This window comes from Triticum aestivum, chromosome 1A (assembly GCF_018294505.1).
Source record: "Triticum aestivum cultivar Chinese Spring chromosome 1A, IWGSC CS RefSeq v2.1, whole genome shotgun sequence".
Lineage (NCBI taxonomy): Eukaryota > Viridiplantae > Streptophyta > Magnoliopsida > Poales > Poaceae > Triticum > Triticum aestivum.
In genome coordinates, this window is record NC_057794.1 from 550,884,335 (window position 1) to 550,903,833 (window position 19,499).

Below are 19,499 nucleotides of genomic sequence, written 5' to 3' on the forward strand. Positions count from 1 at the left end.
ACGGACTCATGGTCCACATAGTATTCTCCGTCTTCAGCGATCACGTGGTCAAGAAAGAATGCCGCCAATTCCTCTTGAATTGCTCGCATGCGAGCTGGTGCTAGGAGTTCATCCCGCTTCCGAAACATCTAATTTGAAGAAGGGGGTCAATACATATATGTATGAATGAATGAAACTCAACACAAATGATGGTAATAAAATAAAATTGTGAATGTTGTTATTTACGTACTTCATATTGTTCGTCAGTGTAGCCCCGCTCACAGGTCGTGTGGCGGATGGACTCGCGAACGTAGTATCCACAGAAATCATTCCCTTGTTCCTGCCACAATCACTTTACAAGAAATAGAGGTCAATCAAACTGATAAGCAAGAATGCCAAATGGTATTGATGAAACTAGCGCTTGAATCAATAGGAGATGCGCGGAACATGCTACTATAGTACTTACTTTCGGGTGTCTAAATTGCAGCTTCTTCGGGAGTCCTGGAGCTTTTTTGGTGAATTTTTTCCAAATCCTGCCAGACAAAGAAAACAATTACTTGATATATCAGGAAATGAACAAAGTTGCTGATATGGTGGATAATGATCGATTTAACTTACTTCTCGGGCATTTGAGTCATGTCCGCATAGTCCTGGGGATCTTTTCGTCTTGAGTCTAAGACGGTTACTAGTCCATGCTCAAGCTTAATCTCTAGGAGAATATAGTAGAAACTGCACACGCATGCATAACTCATCAATTACATTACTATAACCTTGACTAATATATAAGGGAAACCGAATGCGCACAAGATAGTAACACTCACTTGAAGTTGTAAGGAAAGAGTATTATATCTTTGTTTTCATTTATTACTAACGACCGTAGCAAGTTGGCCTCGGTATCTGCGGCATGAAATTTAACCTGAGTTGCATCTATGAGATATGTGTTAATGAACCCAATATCACCGACTTGTCTTTTCTTCAATTCGGCGATCTTCAATCTGCATAATATAGTGAGGATGATTATAAATACATGCAATGAAAGAGCTGAGCTATATAGAGAAACTTAATGATAGAAGTAGTACTACTTACAGACAGTAGCAGGTGACCGTTGTTTTATCGAGGGCCAATTGATTCAAAAACTAAAAGAACTCCTCAAATGGAACAGGCAACAGTTCAATTCCAACGAGGTCATGCTCCTTTTTAACTCTCACATACAAAGTACTCCTCCCCCCAGACTCTCTACAGATTTTCAAGTACCAATCATGCAATCTTCGCATCATCGTTGATAGAGATCTTTCATCTTTGACGAGAGGCTTCCCGTACTCGTATCTTTGTATCTGCACCTCCATGAAATCATAATATACATCGTCGGGCAGGTAATCGCCAAGATTGCTATAACCGGGCACCATCCTCGGATCATTAGCGACGATGTCGCTAGGCACCTTGAGCAGGGGGCACGATTGCTTCGCTTGTTCGCTGAGCTGGGCAATTTGTTTCCCAGCTCGTCGTTCTTTCAACCTTTGATCACTGACAGTACTTCCCGACCACTCCGCTTCGGCAATTTCCTTTCCAATAATGCGCTCATAGTTTCCTTTCGGCGGAGACTTGGGTGGTTTTGTCAGGGTAGCCAGAGTGCGCTTCACTTTCACCGGATCTACCTTCTCCTCCTGAGGTGGATGTTTCTTTGCTTTCACCCCTTCAAAGTAGTTCCTCACTTCTTCTCGTGCGATCTCGGTGTTCTCCTCCGGGGTCCTCTCGTATGGTAACTTCTCTGGAGTCTTCAGAGAAGGACCGAATCTGTATTTCCTCCCGCCTCTGGCTGTACTGCTAGACGCCGGCAGAGCAGACGGAGCGGTTGTCTTCTTTACTTGCTTACGAGGTGGAGGAGAAGGACTATGACGCGCCGGAGCAGCCGGAGCAGCGGCAGGTCTCTTCCGCCCTTGCTGACGAGGCGGAGAAGGAGGAGGCTGGCTGCTTGGGCGCGTCGGCGCAGGCGGAGAAGGAGGCGGAGTGCCGCCACGCGCCGTAGAAGGAGCCGGTCGAGTGCCCTGATCGTCACTTGCCGGAGGAGGAGGCGGTGGAGGAGGCGGAGTGCCCTGACTCGCCGGAGAAGGAGGCGGTGGAGGAGGCGGAGTGCCCTGACTTGCCGAAGGAGGAGGAGGAGGCGGAGGCGTCCAGTTCGGAAGGTTGATGAGCTCCTTCCGCCATAGGCATGGAGTCTTCAGAGCAGAACCCACTCTAGTCTCCCCTTCACCGGTAGGGTGGTCAAGCTGGAGGTTCTCAAATCCCTCCGTTATTTCATCCACCATCACCCTAGCATATCCTTCTGGAATCGGCCGGCAGTGAAAAGTTGCGCCGGGTTTAGTAGGATAAACAGAGCCAACAGTCGCCTTGACCTTCAAATTCATCCATTGCGTCATAAGGTGACAATTTTGAGACTCCGTGATAGCATCCATGGGATAGCTGGCAGGAGCCGTCAAGGCATGCTTCGGCTGAAGCAGCTCGGTGGAAGCCACGCCGCTTCTCTGCTGAGATGGCGGGGTAGCTTCGGGGGAAGCTTCGGCAGTACGTTTGCTGCGATTTGCTTCTCGTTCCTCTATCGCTTGTACCCTTGCTTGCAGCGCCTGCATTTGGGTGTGTAGCAATTTTTTCCTCCTCTCCTGGGATTTGTAACTGCCTGCGTCCGGAAACCCAACCTTCCACGGAATGGAGCCTGGCGTGTCTCGTGTCCGTCCAGGGTGCTCAGGATTCCCGAGGGCCATTGTGAGCTCGTCGTTTTCTCTGTCTGGAAAGAACGTCCCTTGCTGCGCTGCTTCGATATACTGCTGAAGCTTCCTGACTGGTATGTCCATTTGATCATTTGTCCAAATGCACTTCCCTGTTACAGGGTCCAAGGTTCCGCCAGCCCCGAAGAACCAAGTCCGGCAACGGTCTGGCCAGTTAATTGTCTCTGGTTCGATCCCTTTATCAACCAGATCATTCTCAGTCTTGGCCCACTTAGGCCGGGTTACGAGGTAGCCACCTGACCCCGTGCGATGGTGATGCTTCTTTTTCGCAGCATTTTGCTTGTTTGTCGCCGACATCTTCTTACTCTTTTCCGATGTCTTCTGGGCCCCAAATGCGGGCCAGTGATCTCTGATCTTCTCATATCTGCCCTTGAATTCTGGTGTCTTTTTATTTTCGACAAACTTATTCAGCTCTTTTTTCCACCTCCTAAATAGTTCTGCCATCCTCTTAAGAGCAAAAGACTTGATTAATTGCTCTTTAACTGTCTTCTCTGGATCATCCTCTGGCGGTAGGGTGAAATTTGACTTCAGCTCAGTCCAAAGATCATTTTTCTGCATATCATTGACATAAGACACCTCAGGGTCTTCTGTAGTCGGCTTTAACCATTGCTGGATGCTGATCGGGATCTTGTCCCTAACCAAAACCCCGCACTGAGCAACAAACACGCTCTTTGTCCGGAGGGGTTCAATCGGTTGGCCGTCGGGCGCGATTGCTATGATCTCAAACTTTTCATCCGAGCTCAACTTTTTCTTTGGGCCTCGTCTCTTTACCAAAGTTGTGGTCGATCCGGAGGGCTAGAAAAAAGAACAAAGATTTAATTAATATGTGTACATACCAAAACAATGAATGCATCAATTAGCTAGTCAGCAGAAGCTTAACTAATATATATACCTGGCCGGACTCGGTTCGGTCACCGGAGACGTCATCACGGTCTCCTTCTTGCACCGGCATTAGGTCACCGGAGCCATCATAATCATAGCCAGCTGCTTCCAGACCATCGGTGTCGTTGAGAAACAACGAGCAGACGACATCACTTCCTCGTGCGATTATGTCCCCCAACAACTCTTCTTGTACTTCGTCTCGGGCGGTGTCCATATTTTCTACAAATATTAACAACATGGCAATTATTATTCAAACATGACAGATGGATATATTATTCAAATATTGACAACAAATATTGACGCTGCTTCTCTAGGGTTTGGGGTGGCCTCGATGCTACTTCTGTAGGGTTTGGGGTGGCCTCGACAACGCTTCAAGGATAAACAAAGAAGAGGAAGAAGAAAAAAAAGAGGAGAAGAAAGAATAGAGGAGTAAGAACTCCTCTATTCTTTCTTCTCCTCTTTTTTTCTTCTTCTTCCTCTTTTTTTTATCAGGAACGAGGGTCGTCGAGGGTCACCGAGCGGTAGAGGAAACCCTAAATAGCAAGTATCGTGGGTGTGAGATACATGTGACCGTCGGTGTCGGACACTACATCCACGTCCCACAAGTGACGTGGGCGTCGAAGCCCGCGTCACTTGTGGGATGTGGATGTACTGTCCGACACCGACGGCCACATGTATCTCACACCGACGATACTTGCTATTTAGGGTTTCCTCTACCGCTCGGCGACCCTCGACGACCCTCGTTCCCGATAAAAAAAGAGGAAGAAGAAGAAAAAAAGAGGAGAAGAAAGAATAGAGGAGGGATCTCCTCTATTCTTTCTTCTCCTCTTTTTTTTCTTCTTCTTCCTCTTTTTTCTCCTCTATTCTTTCTTCTCCTCTTTTTTTTCTTCTTCTTCCTCTTTTTTATCCTCTTCTTCCTCTCATGTTCGACGACCCTCGACCCCTCGGTGACCCTAGACCCCCTCTCGACCCCCTCATGTCGAAGTTATCGGGGAGGGTTATATCGACCCCCCCTCCTGTCAAAGTTAACGGGGAGGGGGTATATCAACAATGACATGCATACATGGAAAAAAATGCTATCCATCTATACATACATAGCCACATACATATATACATGGAAATAATGCTATGAAAAAAAAGGAAAAAAAGAGGAGAAAAAGAAAGGAATAGAGGAGAAGATCGAAGAAAAAAAGAAAAAAAAGAGGAGAAGAAGAAAAAATATAAAAATTTCTTCTTCTCCTCTATTCCTTTCTTCTTCTCCTCTTCTTTTTCTTCTTTTTTTCTCTTCTTATTTATTTCTTCTCTTCTTCCTCTCCTCTTCTTTCTTTCTTCCTCTTCTTATTTTCTTCTTTCATATCCTTCTTTTTCTTCTAAATTTTAGCATATTCTAAATTTTCTTCTAACTTTCTATATATGAACAAAAAACTTTCTATATATATATGAACAAAATTTTCTTCTTTCTTCCTCTTCTTTCTATGAACCAGAAAAATTACATATATGGAAAAAGATTAATACACATATGAACAAAAAAATACATATATGAACAAAAACATGCTCTGAACAATTTTTTATACATACACATAGCCACATACATACACATATACATTATATATATATGAACAAAAACTAATAAAAATGAAGGGCGCGCAGGGGCGGCGGCACGACAGGGCAGGGGAGGCGTGCGGCGGGGCGGCGTGCGGCGACAGCGAAGGGCAGGGGCGGCGCGCGGCGGCCGCGCAGGGCAGGGGCGACGCAGGGCGGCAGCACGCGAAGGGCAGGGGCGGCGGTGACGGCGGCCAGTACAAGAGGAGGAGCAGGGGAATGGGCGGCGCTCACAGCGAGGTGGCGTCGGCGACGAGGAAGGCTCGGGGACGGCGGACGGTGAAGGCGCGCTCGGGGGCGAGGGCAGGGGCGCGCGGGCTCGGGGACGGCGGACGGCGTCGATCTGGGCAGCCTTGCAGCGTCGATGAGCTCGGCGTCGTCGGGCGGGCCGGGGGGCAACTGCCGATGAGTTCGTCAAATTTTCCTAAGTCCTGCTTATATACATAGAGTATTGGTCCCGGTTTGTGGCACCAACCGGGACCAATGCCCCCCTTTAGTCCCGGTTGGTGCCACCAACCGGGACCAAATGCCAATTTTCAGCAGCCCAAAGGGCGGGAAGCGGCGGCCTTTGGTCCCGGTTGGTGGCACCAACCGGGACCAAAGGCCTTGTGCTGCTGCGGCGTCGAAAGTTTAGTCCCACCTCGCTAGTTGAGAGGGGTGCGCAGTGATTTATAAGCCCCACTGCCGTACCCCTCTCGAGCTTCTCTCCATTGCAGGCTTACGGGCCTAATTGTCACTGCTATGCCTGTGGGCCTACCGGGCCTCCTACGGGCCTAAATCCCAGCCCTTGGATGGGTTTCTAGTCGTATTCAGGCCGTGGGGGCCCAGTAGGTGGCATTTTTTGTTTTTTTGTTGCTTTATTTATTTTATTTTCTTTTGTTTTTTATTTTATTATTTAATTCTTTATGCTTTTAGTTTTAGAAAAATTATAAACTTTTTGTTAATGCCATTAGTTTTCAAATTTGAAAACATTTTTTTTTGTTTTTTTGTTTTCTTTGTTGCTTTATTTATTTTATTTTGTTTCTACTTACAACAAAATACTTATTGTTGCTATTTTTTCCAGTTTTTTTTGTTTTCTGCATTATTTATTTTCTTTTGTTTTTTGCTTTATTTTTTTTATTCTTTTTGCTTTTAGTTTTAGAAAAATTATAAACTTTCTGTTAGTGCCATTAGTTTTCAAATTTGAAAACACTTTTTTAGTTTTTTAGTTTTCTTTGTTGCTTTATTTATTTTATTTTGTTTCTACTTACAACAAAATACTTATTGTTGCTATTTTTTCCAGTTTTTTTGTTTTGTTTTCTGCATTATTTATTTCTTTTGTTTTTTGCTTTATTTTTTATTCCTTTTGCTTTTAGTTTTAGAAAAATTATAAACTTTCTGTTAGTGCCATTAGTTTTCAAATTTGAAAACACTTTTTTTAGTTTTTTTGTTTTCTTTGTTGCTTTATTTATTTTATTTTGTGATTAACTTTACTATAAAAATAGTTTTTTTTCTTGTTTTTTTGATTTGTTTTTTGCATTATTTATTTTCTTTTGTTTTTTGCTTTAATTTTTAATTCTGTTTGCTTTTAGGTTAGGAAAATTATAAACTTTCTGGTAGTGCCATTAGTTTTAGAAAATTATAAACTTTTTGTTAGTGCCATTAGTTTTGAAATTTGAATAATTGAAATTTGAATTCTTTGACATTTGTGTGAATCACAAGTTTGTGATTAACTTACTAAAAAAATGAGAATAGATGCGCTTATAGAGAAAATTCAACCTAAATTCATAGTAAATTTCTATGAATTTCAGAGAAATTCACTACGAATTTATGTTAAACTTTTCTCTATTAGGGCATCTATTTTCACTTTAAGAGGAGTTCAACAAGGCACAGAGGGAAGGGCTTATAAACCGGTGTGAGCCCCCTTCGGTTGGCGAGGTGGGACTAAACTCTGCCCGCAACGAGGACCAACCCTTTAGTCCCGGTTTGTGACACAAACCGGGACTAATGGTCATGGGCCAGGGGCGAGGAGCAAAATTATAAACTTTCTGTTAGTGCCATTAGTTTTAGAAAAATTATAAACTTTCTGTTAGTGCCATCAGTTTTAGAAAAAATTATAAACTTTCTGTTAGTGCCATTAGTTTTCAAATTTGAATAGTTAAAATTTGAATAATGGTATTACGAGGGCCGAACCATAAGACATTAAAGCATTTCAAATGAACTTTGAAAAAGTTGAAAGTTGGCATGGTATCATAATTTCACCCACATAGAATGTGCATGTACAAAATGGACAATGGTAGCATGTTCGTGTGTTACAAAGTTGGCATGGTATCATCGTAATAGTTGCAGGAGAAAGTCTTCACTTTTTCTTCGCTTGTGTCATTTTCTTATTGCGCCGTAACCATGGATAATCTTCATCGTTTATCAGGATGCTTGGGTCAGCCTTGACATTGAAGGGAGGAATTTCATGAAACTTTTCATAATCTTCAGACATGTCTGTCTTGCCGTCCACTACCAGGATGTCCCTTTTTCCTGAAAGAACTATGTGGCGCTTTGGCTCATCGTATGATGTATTCGCTTTCTTATCTTTTCTTTTTCTCGGTTTGGTAGACATCTCCTTCACATAGATAACCTGTGCCACATCATTGGCTAGGACGAACGGTTCATCAGTGTACCCAAGATTTTTCAGATCCACTTTTGTCATTCCGTACTGTGGGTCTACCTTTACCCCGCCGCCTGACAGATTGACCCATTTGCACTTAAACAAAGGGACCTTAAAATCAGGTCCGTAGTCAAGTTCCCATATGTCCACTATGTAACCATAATATGTGTCCTTTCCGTTGCTGCATCAAAGCGGACACCGCTATTTTGGTTGGTGCGCTTTTGATCTTGGGCGATCGTGTAAAATGTATTCCCATTTATCTCGTATCCTTTGTAAGTCAATGCAGTCAAAGATGGTCCCCTGGACAACAAGTACAACTCATCACAAACAGTGTTGTCACCTCTGAGACGTGTTTCCAACCAACTGCTGAAAGTCCTGATGTGTTCACATGTAATCCAGTCGTCGCACTGCTCCGGGTGTTTGGAGCGCAGACTGTTCTTGTGTTCATCGACATACGGGGTCACCAAGGTAGAGTTCTGTAGAACTGTGTAGTATGCTTGAGACCAAGAATATCCGTCCCTGCATATTATTGAGTCTCTTCCAAGAGTGCTTTTTCCAGTCAGTCTCCCCTCATACCGCAATTTAGGGAGACCTATCTTCTTAAGGCCAGGAATGAAGTCAACACAAAACCCGATAACATCCTCTGTTTGATGGCCCATGGAGATGCTTCCTTCTGGCCTAGCGCGGTTACGGACATATTTCTTTAGGACTCCCATGAACCTCTCAAAGGGGAACATATTGTGTAGAAATACGGGCCCCAGGATGACAATCTCGTCGACTAGATGAACTAGGACGTGCGTCATGATATTGAAGAAGGATGGTGGGAACACCAGCTCGAACTGACAAGACATTGCGCCACATCACTCCTTAGCCTTGGTACGATTTCTGAATTGATCACCTTCTGAGAGATTGCATTGAGGAATGCACATAGCTTCACAATGGCTAATCGGACGTTTTCTGGTAGAAGCCCCCTCAATGCAATCGGAAGCAGTTGCGTCATGATCACGTGGCAGTCATGAGACTTTAGGTTCTGAAACTTTTTTCTCTGGCATATTTATTATTCCCTTTATATTCGACAAGAAGCCAGTCGTGACCTTCATACTGAGCAGGCATTCAAAGAAGATTTCTTTCTCTTCTTTCGTAAGAGCGTAGCTGGCAGGACCTTTATACTGCTTCAGAGGCATGCCATCTTTTTCGTGCAAACATTGCAGGTCCTCCCGTGCCTCAGGTGTATCTTTTGTCTTCCCATACACGCCCAAGAGGCCTAGCAGGTTCACGCAAAGGTTCTTCGTCACGTGCATCACGTCAATTGAAGAGCGGACCTCTAGGTCTTTCCAGTAGGGTAGGTCCCAAAATATAGATTTCTTCTTCCACATGGGTGCGTGTCCCTCAGCGTCATTCGGAACAACTAGTCCACCGGGACCCTTTCCAAAGATTATGTGTAAATCATTGACCATAGCAAGTATGTGATCACCGGTACGCATGGCAGGCTTCTTCCGGTGATCTGCCTCGCCTTTGAAATGCTTGCCTTTCTTTCGACATTGATGGTTGGTCGGAAGAAATCGACGATGGCCCAGGTACACATTCTTCCTGCATTTGTCCAGGTATATACTTTCAGTGTCATCTAAACAGTGCGTGCATGCGTGGTATCCTTTGTTTGTCTGTCCTGAAAGGTTACTGAGAGCGGGCCAATCGTTGATGGTCACGAACAGCAACGCCTTAAGGTTAAATTCCTCCTGTCTGTGCTCATCCCACGTACGTACACCGTTTCCATTCCCCACCTGTAAAAGTTCTTCAACTAATGGCCTTAGGTACACATCAATGTCATTGCCGGGTTGCTTAGGGCCTTGGATGAGAACTGGCATCATAATGAACTTCCGCTTCATGCACATCCAAGGAGGAAGGTTATACATACATAGAGTCATGGGCCAGGTGCTGTGATTGCTGCTCTGCTCCCCGAAAGAATTAATGCCATCCACGCTTAAAGCAAACCATATATTCCTTGGGTCCTTTGCAAACTCATCCCAGTACTTTCTCTCGATTTTTCTCCACTGCAACCCGTCAGCGGGTGCTCTCAACTTCCCATCTTTCTTTCGGTTCTCACTGTGCCATCGCATCAACTTGGCATGCTCTTCGTTTCTGAACAGACGTTTCAACCGTGGTATTATAGGAGCATACCACATCACCTTCGCAGGAACCCTCTTCCTGGGGGGCTCGCCGTCAACATCAAAGGGTCATCTCGTCTGATCTTATACCGCAATGCACCGCATATTGGGCATGCGTTCAGATCCTTGTATGCACCACGGTAGAGGATGCAGTCATTAGGGCATGCATGTATCTTCTCCACCTCCAATCCTAGAGGGCATACGACCTTCTTTGCTGCATATGTACTGTCGGGCAATTCGTTATCCTTTGGAAGCTTCTTCTTCAATATTTTCAGTAGCTTCTCACATCCTTTGTCAGCCACAGCATTCTCTGCCTTCCACTGCAGCAATTCCAATACGGTACCGAGCTTTGTGTTGCCATCTTCGCAATTGGGGTACAACCCTTTTTTGTGATCCTCTAACATGCGATCAAACCTCAGCTTCTCCTTTTGACTTTCGCATTGCGTCCTTGCATCGACAATGACCCAGCGGAGATCATCATCATCGGGCACATCGTCTGGTTCCTCTTGATCTTCAGCAGCTTCACCCGTTGCAGCATCATTGGGCGCATCGTATGGTTCCTCTTGATCTTCACCAGCTCCCCCCATTGCAGCATCACCGTATTCAGGGGGCACATAGTTGTCATCGTACTCTTCTTCTTCGCCGTCTTCCATCATAACCCCTATTTCTCCGTGCCTCGTCCAAACATTATAGTGTGGCATGAAACCCTTGTAAAGCAGGTGGGAGTGAAGGATTTTCCGGTTAGAGTAAGACCTCGTATTCCCACATTCAGTGCATGGACAACATATAAAACCATTCTGCTTGTTTGCCTCAGCCGCATCGAGAAACTCATGCACGCCCTTAATGTACTCGCAGGTGTGTCTGTCACCGTACATCCATTGCCGGTTCATCTGCATGCATTATATATAATTAAGTGTCCAAATTAATAGAAGTTCATCATCACATTAAAACCAAAGTGCATACATAGTTCTCATCTAACAACATATAGCTCTCCAGAGCATCTAATTAATTAAACCATACATTGAAACTATGTAAAACATTTCAATGCGAAAACAAATGCGATCATAATCGCAACCAAGGTAACAATTGATCCAACGGCATTATGATACCAAGCCTCGGTATGAATGGTATATTTTCTAATCTTTCTAATCTTCAAGCGCATTACATCCATCTTGATCTTGTGATCATCGACGACATCCACAACATGCAACTCCAATATCATCTTCTCCTCCTCAATTTTTTTTATTTTTTCCTTCAACAAATTGTTTTATTCTTCAACTAAATTTAACCTCTCGACAATAGGGTCGGTTGGCATTTCCGATTCACATACATCCTGCATAAATAAAATCTATGTCACGTTGGTCGGCATAATTTTCATAAACAATAAATGAACCAATAGTTATAAAGATAATATATATACCACATCCGAATCATAGACAGGACGAGGGCCGACGGGGGCGGATACCAAAACCATCGCACTATTTAAGGTGCAATAATAAAAGTAAGAAAATAATACAAGTATCTATGTAAACATACAAGTAAGAATATTTTTCCTTTCAGAAAGAAGATAAGAATAAGAGGCTCACCACGGTGGTGCCAGCGATGAGCTCGGTGCGGGTGATCAACGATGGTGAAGAAGGTGGGTGTCCTGAAGCTATCCACTGCCACACTAACTGCGGAGGTGGGTGTCCTGAAGCAGGACCTCGAGCGGACCGAGCAAGAGCTCGGCCTTGCCAAGCGGCGGCTCGAGGAGGAAGAAGGTAAGAAATACCTTACAGGAAAAGTGCCTATAAAAAGGCTTGATTGCAAAAAGAGTAACATGATTGTACTGCTTATTGTAGGGGCCACGACTGAGGTGGAGACCCTTAAGCAGGCACTGTCTGAGGCTGAAAAAAAACCCGGCCGCGGAGCGAACCGAGCGAGACAGACTTGGGACTTAGGTCGGCGAGGTGCAGCAAGAGCTTCAGGCTCTCATGAAAAAACATGAGAGTTTGGAGCTGGAGTCGAAGGTGCAAGCATCCGAGCTTGCAACAGCCCTAGAGGCTGCCAAGTCTGCCAAGGCCGAAGCCCAAAAGGCCCTCCAAGAGTTGGAGGAGATGAGGAAGATAGCAGCGGGTAAGGCATTCTTTATGCAAAGAAGAAATATAAAAGTGAACTACCTGTTACTTACCTGAATCCGGAGCTCTCCAGGGGCATTCTCAGATCTTCCCCGCAGCGTATCCGCCGCCGCCGCATTCTACCGAGCTGAAGAGGGTAGCTCGACGGAGAAGGTGTTCTGGTCTCAGTATTCTAAGCCCGGACACCCCGTGCCCTTGAGCGACCAGCTGAAACAGCTGGTCGAGCTCCGCAAGGCGGCCGAGCAGGCCATGAAGGGCTTCATAGTTCGGCTGTGGCCCAGAGAGGCCCTGCCTGGGAGTTATTTCAGGCTGGTGCGGCGGCTGGTGGAGGCCTGTCCGAGGCTTGAGTTCATCAAGCGCTCCGTCTGCATCGAAGGTGCCCGTCGGGCCCTTGCCCGTGCAAAGGTGCACTGGGGTAAGCTGGACGGTGAGAAGCTTGTGAAGGACGGGCCGCCGCCGGGGAAGGAGCATCGCAAGCCCGAGAACTACTACAAGGATGTTCTTGCAAGTGCCCGCCTTGTGGCGGATAAATGTACCAAGGATGTGACATTTGAATGAACTCTCTCGTGTTTATCCTGTGCGCTGAAAACTTGTTCATATGCGCTAAGAAATGCTTATTGAATTTAAAATATTACTTTTTGTGCGGCCGTTTATCAAAAATTGAGAGATGGCCAGTCGTCGGCTTCTGCCCCCGTGCCACTAGTGCTGGGGTGTTCGGGATAAACCTGAGCGCTCTTTTTCCCATAGTTGGGTCCTTCGAGGGAGGCGCTCAGCACAACGAACCAGGCAATAGGACTATAATGCTTGAACACTCTCACTTAGCCATAGAACTCTATAATTTTAAATTTCGGCGAAGCCCCTAGTTCGGAAGACCGAGTTCGGGGCGCTATCCACGCCTTGGCCGGACAAAGCCAGCTCCTCGCTCGAAGCGGCATAAGCCTTTAGGGACTCGAAAAACCTCTCGAACAACGACCGGTCTCTCGCCACATCATGACAGTCAGTTTTAGCTTTCTCCACTGAGGTGCTTAACCCAGCTGAACCGGGGCACAATCGCAGTGGTTCTCCTAGTGCTACCTTAGCCGATAGAGCGGAACGTAAGGCACCAAAACATAGGAGCCGGGCAAACCCAACTATTGACCCAAATCATGATTCGGAGCTGATGCATATAGTGCTATAAGTTCGGGGTGCCGCACTTGTGAAAGTGTACGGACTTCTCACACCATCATGAGGGGTACTGAAGCCCCTGGCGTGTTTGCCGTACCATGGTGTACGGGTGTAATCATGTCATTTAATAAACATAAATGTGAAAAGAAGATAATGCAAAAAATAGACAAGAAGCTAAGCATTGTTTATAGAGAGGCTATTTATCAAAGCCGAACGATACAAATAATGCGGTAAGCAAAAGATATTGGACTATTCAGTATGTCCTGACCAGGGGCAGGCCGCGGAATTGTATTTAAAACAGGTATACCGCTCGTAACAGAGACCACCTGGGAGTTCCATAATGCGGCATGGCTTGTCTGCCTCCCTGGATCTTGCATCGTTTGTGCGGCAGTCGAATTGCCGAACAGGTTGTCCGAAGTATGGAGTCCTGAAAGTAAGAAAAAATTAAAAAAAGAATCCGGCAGCCCCTAGTACGTTTTAAGCCGTATTTTGGGCGTGCCGTTATTGTGCCCCTTCCCCTGTGCCCATGGTATTTCAAGGGCGTAGTTATGTACGCGAGGTACTGGTTTCGCTATGTCGCGAAAGCTGGGGTTGGGGCCGCATTGCTACGCTTGCTCAGAGTGTGCCAGGCGGTCCTGCTGCGGGTTACTTCGGGCGCGCTTGGCAGTGTCTGGCTTTTTAATGGCCGGACTGGAGAATTGCCTGAGAAGGCTACTTTGTACCTCCGCTGCGAGAGCCGCTGTATGCTCCTCCGTACGGAGGGAGCGTTCGGTGTTTCTGTTGACCGTAATTACTCCTCGAGGGCCTGGCATCTTGAGCTTGAGATATGCGTAGTGCGGCACCGCATTGAACTTTGCGAATGTGGTTCGTCCGAGCAGGGCGTGATAGCCACTGCGAAACGGGACTATATCGAAGATTAACTCTTCGCTTCGGAAATTTTCCGGGGATCCGAAGACCATGTCAAGTGTTACTGAGCCTGTACAGTTGGCTTTTACACCTGGTATAACGCCTTTAAAGGTCGTTCTTGTGGGCTTAATCCTTGAGGGATCTATGCCCATTTTCCGCACTGTATCCTGATAAAGCAGGTTCAGGCTACTGCCGCCGTCCATGAGGACTCTTGTGAGATGAAATCCGTCGATGATTGGGTCGAGAACCAATGCGGCGAAGCCGCCATGACGGATGCTAGTGGGATGGTCCCTTCGATCAAAAGTGATCGGGCAGGAGGACCATGGGTTGAACTTTGGGGCGACTGGCTCCATCGCATATACGTCCCGTAGCGCACGCTTCCGCTCCCGCTTGGGAATGTGGGTTGCGTATATCATGTTCACCGTCCGCACTTGTGGGGGAAAGCCCTTCTGTCCATTGTTGTTCGGCGGCTTGGGCTCCTCGTCATCGCTGTGCAGCCCCTTGTCTCTGTTTTCGGCCCTTAACTTGCCTGCCTGCTTGAACACCCAACAATCCCTGTTAGTGTGATTGGTTGGCCTTTCGGGGGTGCCATGTATCTGGCATAAGCGATCGAGTACTCGGTCCAAACTGGACGGGCCCTGAGTATTCTTTTTGAATGCCTTTTTTCGCTGACCGGATTTATAGCCTTTGAATCCGGCATTGACTGCCATGTCTTCATTACTGTCGCTGCTAACGCGGCGTTTTTGCTTATTCCGACATGTCCTGCCACTTTTGTCCTTGGTATCCGAATTACCAGGGTTCTTTGATAAGTTGTTACTGCGAGCTAGCCAGTTGTCTTCTCTCGCGCAAAAGCGGGTCATGAGTGTCGTGAGGGCTGCCATGGATTTCGGCTTTTCCTGTCCTAGGTGCCGGGCAAGCCACTCGTCGCGGATGTTATGCTTGAAGGCTGCTAGGGCCTCTGCGTCCGGCAGTCGACTATCTGGTTTTCTTTGTTAGGAATCGTGTCCAGAATTGTCTGGCCGATTCCTCTGGCTGCTGAATTATGTGGCTTAAGTCGTCGGCATCCGGTGGTCGCACGTAAGTGCCCTGGAAGTTGTCGAGGAATGCGGCTTCCAGGTCCTCCCAAGAACCGATTGAGTCTGCTGGCAAGCTGTTAAGCCAATGCCGGGCCGGTCCTTTAAGTTTGAGCGGGAGGTATTTGATGGCGTGTAGATCATCGCCGCGTGCCATGTGGATGTGAAGGAGATAATGCTCGATCCATACCGCCCGATCTGTTGTGCCATCGTATGATTCGATGTTTACGGGTTTGAAACCCTCTGGGATTTTATGATCCATTACTTCATTCGTGAAGCATAGCGGGTGTGCGGTGCCTCTGTACTGGGCTATATCACGACGCAGCTCGGAAGAGCTATGTCTGTTGTGTTCGGCCCGGCCGGATTTGTTGTATCCGGAGTGAAGATCATTGTCACATGCCGTAGGGCGCCTGCGCGATCCGTAGATCGATCTTGTTTGTCTTGCCTTATCCTCCAGTATGTCTCGCAGGTCGGACGCATTTTCTCGTGCCTTAGTTGAGCGACGTCAGGGCATGGCTTGGGTGGAGGGCCGAGAGGCCTCTCTGTCGCGGCCGCGAGGTGGCCGGTCTGCCATGTCATGCGCTGGTGATGTAGGTGCTTGCTCCTCTGATCGGGGTAGCGGCCTGCGCTTCGGGTAACTCTTGGAGGGGCGTTCGAGTTCATACTCTTCGGCCGCAAGGACTTCAGTCCATCTGTCAGCTAGCAAATCTTGGGCAGCTCTAAGCTGTTGCTGTTTTTTCTTGAGGCTGCTTGCCATGGCTAAAAGCCTGTGTTTAAAACTCTCTTGTTCGGCGGGGTCTGATGGTATGACGAATTCGTCGTCATCGAGGCTTGCCTCGTCTTCGGAGGGAGGCGTATAGTTATCATCCTCGACCTCTCGGTCTGCCGTTCTCTCATGAGGGCTGGCTTCTCCATCTTCCTGTGCCGAATCTTGCTGAGGTGGGTGTTCTTCGGCGCTATCCGGGGTAGTATTATCTCCCGTGCCGGAATCACCGTTTTTGCTTTGGCGGGATTTAGAGCGGCGCCGCTGACGCCGGCGCTTTGGCTGTTTCTTGGGGGCGTCATCCCCCACTGTTCCATCTCCATCTCCATCTTTTGGAGTATCCACCATATATATGTCATATGACGAGGTGGCCTTCCAGCTCCCTACAGGTGCTGGTTCCTGTTCGTCTCCTACATCGTCGTCCATGACGTCGATGTCTTCGGAGCCGAAGTCAAGCATGTCGGTTAGATCGTCGACAGTGGCTACAAAGTGGGTGGTGGGTGGGTTTTGAATTTCCTCATCGTCCGTATCCCACCCTCGCTGACCGTAGTCCGGCCAGGGCTCTCCTGATGAAGAGAGAGACTTAAGAGAATTCAGGATGTCGCCAAAAGGCGAATGCTGAAAGATGTCTGCGGCGGTGAACTCCATTATCGGCCCCCAATCGGATTCGATTGGCAGGGGCGCGGGGGGTTCGGAGTCCGGATCCTCGGAGTCACGGGTCGTGCAGAGTGCGGGGCTAGCGTTCGGCTCGATCGCTTTCGGGATCGCAGCCCCCGAGGTGACGTCCAACCGCTCATCCTCGATTGGCGCAATAGGCTCCGAGTTAGGGGTCGGAACCGATGCGGGTGCGGCCTCCAGGACACTGTCCGGGGGCAGAGCTAGATCATGCCCCTCGAGGTAGTGCGGCGCGCTTGGCCGTGGCTCGAACCCGTCGAAGATCAAGTCTCCGCGGATGTCAGCCGTGTAGTTTAAGCTTCCAAACCTGACTTGATGGCCAGGGGCGTAGCTTTCGATCTGCTCCAGGTGGCCGAGCGAATTGGCCCGCAGAGCGAAGCCGCCGAAGACGAAGATCTATCCGGGGAGAAAAATCTCACCCTGGACCGCATCGTTGTTGATGATCAAAGGAGCCATCGGGCCTAAAGGCGACGACACAGAGGAACTCTCAACCGGCGGATCTCGGGTAGTGGGTCCCGAACTGTGCGTCTAGGCCGGATGGTAACAGGAGGCAGGGAACACGATGTTTTACCCAGGTTCGGGCCTTCTTGATGAAGGTAAAACCCTACGTCCTGCTTGATTAATATTGATGATATGGGTAGTACAAGAGTAGATCTACCACGAGATCAAGGAGGCTAAACCCTAGAAGCTAGCCTATGGTATGATTGTTGTATATGGAGTTGATTGCCTACGGACTACAACCCTCCGGTTTATATAGACACCGGATAGGGTTAGGGTTACATAGAGTCGGTTACAATGGTAGGAGATCTTGAATATCCGCATCGCCAAGCTTGCCTTCCACGTCAAGGAAAGTTCCATCCGGACACGGGATGAAGTCTTCAATCTTGTATCTTCATAGTCCAGGAGTCCGGCTGAAGGTATAGTCCGGCTACCCGAACACCCCCTAATCCAGAACTCCCTCAGACTCCTTTGCCTGAGCGGCTCGCTCGTTGCTGCGCAATCGAGGAGGCGGGCTCGGGCTCTCTAGATGGCTTGTCCCCAACACCAAGCTCGTGCCACCAATGTTGACATTTGCCATGCACAACTCTCTTCCCATCACTGAATTGGAAAATGGAACGCCGTCGAAAGAATCCACATGCAATTTGCTCATCTGCATTTGTTGGCAATTGGATCAGGGAACACATAAGACGGGAATATGGTTTACAGTCTCAGTGTAGTTTCGTCAAAATTTCAGAAATGTCATTACTTTTGGTACATACTGAAATTATTGCATTTTGGTCAGAATATTCCAGCAATTTCGGTAGTGCACACAAATTAAAGTAAATTTTAAATTATTTTTTAATTTTCAAAATATATGGTCGGATCTTAGTTAAATTCAATTGAAATTTCGGTCCTTTGGCCAAATTAGAGTGAATGACTGAATCAGCAATAGTGAAACTAAAGTTTAAAACCATCACAAGATACACTTCTGGATCTGAAAAGGAAAAATGGTAACAATCCACCATTCATGGATTCAAATCAAACACCTTTTTCTTAGCGAAATCAAACACCATGCTTCATCATGATTCTCTCCTCGTCTAATCCAAGGTTTGTTAGTGTTAGCAATCTCCACAGGATAGTGACTTAGCTCACGTCAGTGCAACAGTCTTAAAAAAAATACTAAACAAAGTACCAACGGCACGCTGAGATACTAAATATATCAGCATCTTCTCATAAAAAAACACTGTGTCAGGATCAAAACCGTGAAATGGGATGAATTCCAAACATGATTTTGAAACTTAGAGAAGATTATACCTGCATGCAGAAATATGATTTCTCCATATATTATTTTCGTTTCGACAATGGTTTCCCCATATTGGAACCGGCGATGTCCTCCTCCATGTAATATTCCATCTCACGTGACATGAAGCATTTGTATTCTGGCCACCAGGCGGATTTTTCCAGAAGCCCATCTATCTCTGGTGTAACCTCCTGCAGACTCACATGAGGCCTGTTCAGAAGAAAAAACAAAAGAAGTAATGGATTGTTTTGACAAATTCTGTACCTGGAGGCATATAAGGTCTGGGCTGTGGTGCTGAATAATATTTCCAAGAGCAAGAATCCTGCTGTGCAGTTCATAATCCTTCCCGAAACACACATTGTACGTCATGATTTTAATGGCCTTGCTACACAAACTTGTCTCAGGATCTCCTGTGGGAAGATATTCACCATTACACCAGAAGCATACGGAAAATCAGTCACAGTTGAAAGATGAAATCAGATTCTAAGTTGCATAGTTGTAAGTGGCTAAACAGCTGCCGCATTTGCTTTGTTAGCCAGTCAAGTGGGTTGGTCCCACCTTAGTGAATGTCTCCGGTTCAGGGAAATAACCCCTGCTAACAATTAAGAGGCTAGCATATTATCTCGACAAAAATTGACCGAACAAAGTGAAGAGGCTAGCGATAGCATCTCGTTTTGTAGACAAAAATTGACTGAAGAAAGTGAATGCATACTGTGTGAACGAGCACTGCATTTAGGCAGGAACTGCAAACTTTGTGTTGTAATTTTCTTTAGCATCCTTTATGCCATAATAATTAGCAACCAAGATGAAAACATCAATAAATTTACAAGTATATGTTGGAAATATGAGCAATTTACCAAATAATTTTATTAACAGAAATACTAGATAACGCATGACTAATATAGTAGAGATAAAACAAGTCATGCGTTCTGACAAAGAGAAGGTAAATAGCTTTTGCATATATGAACC

At 46.6% G+C, this 19,499-nt stretch overlaps 1 pseudogene; it reads right to left on the reverse strand.

The window, feature by feature from the left end:
• LOC123047195 (tyrosyl-DNA phosphodiesterase 2-like) overlaps positions 1-19,499 on the reverse strand; it is a 28,775-nt pseudogene that overhangs the window by 1,526 nt on the left and 7,750 nt on the right.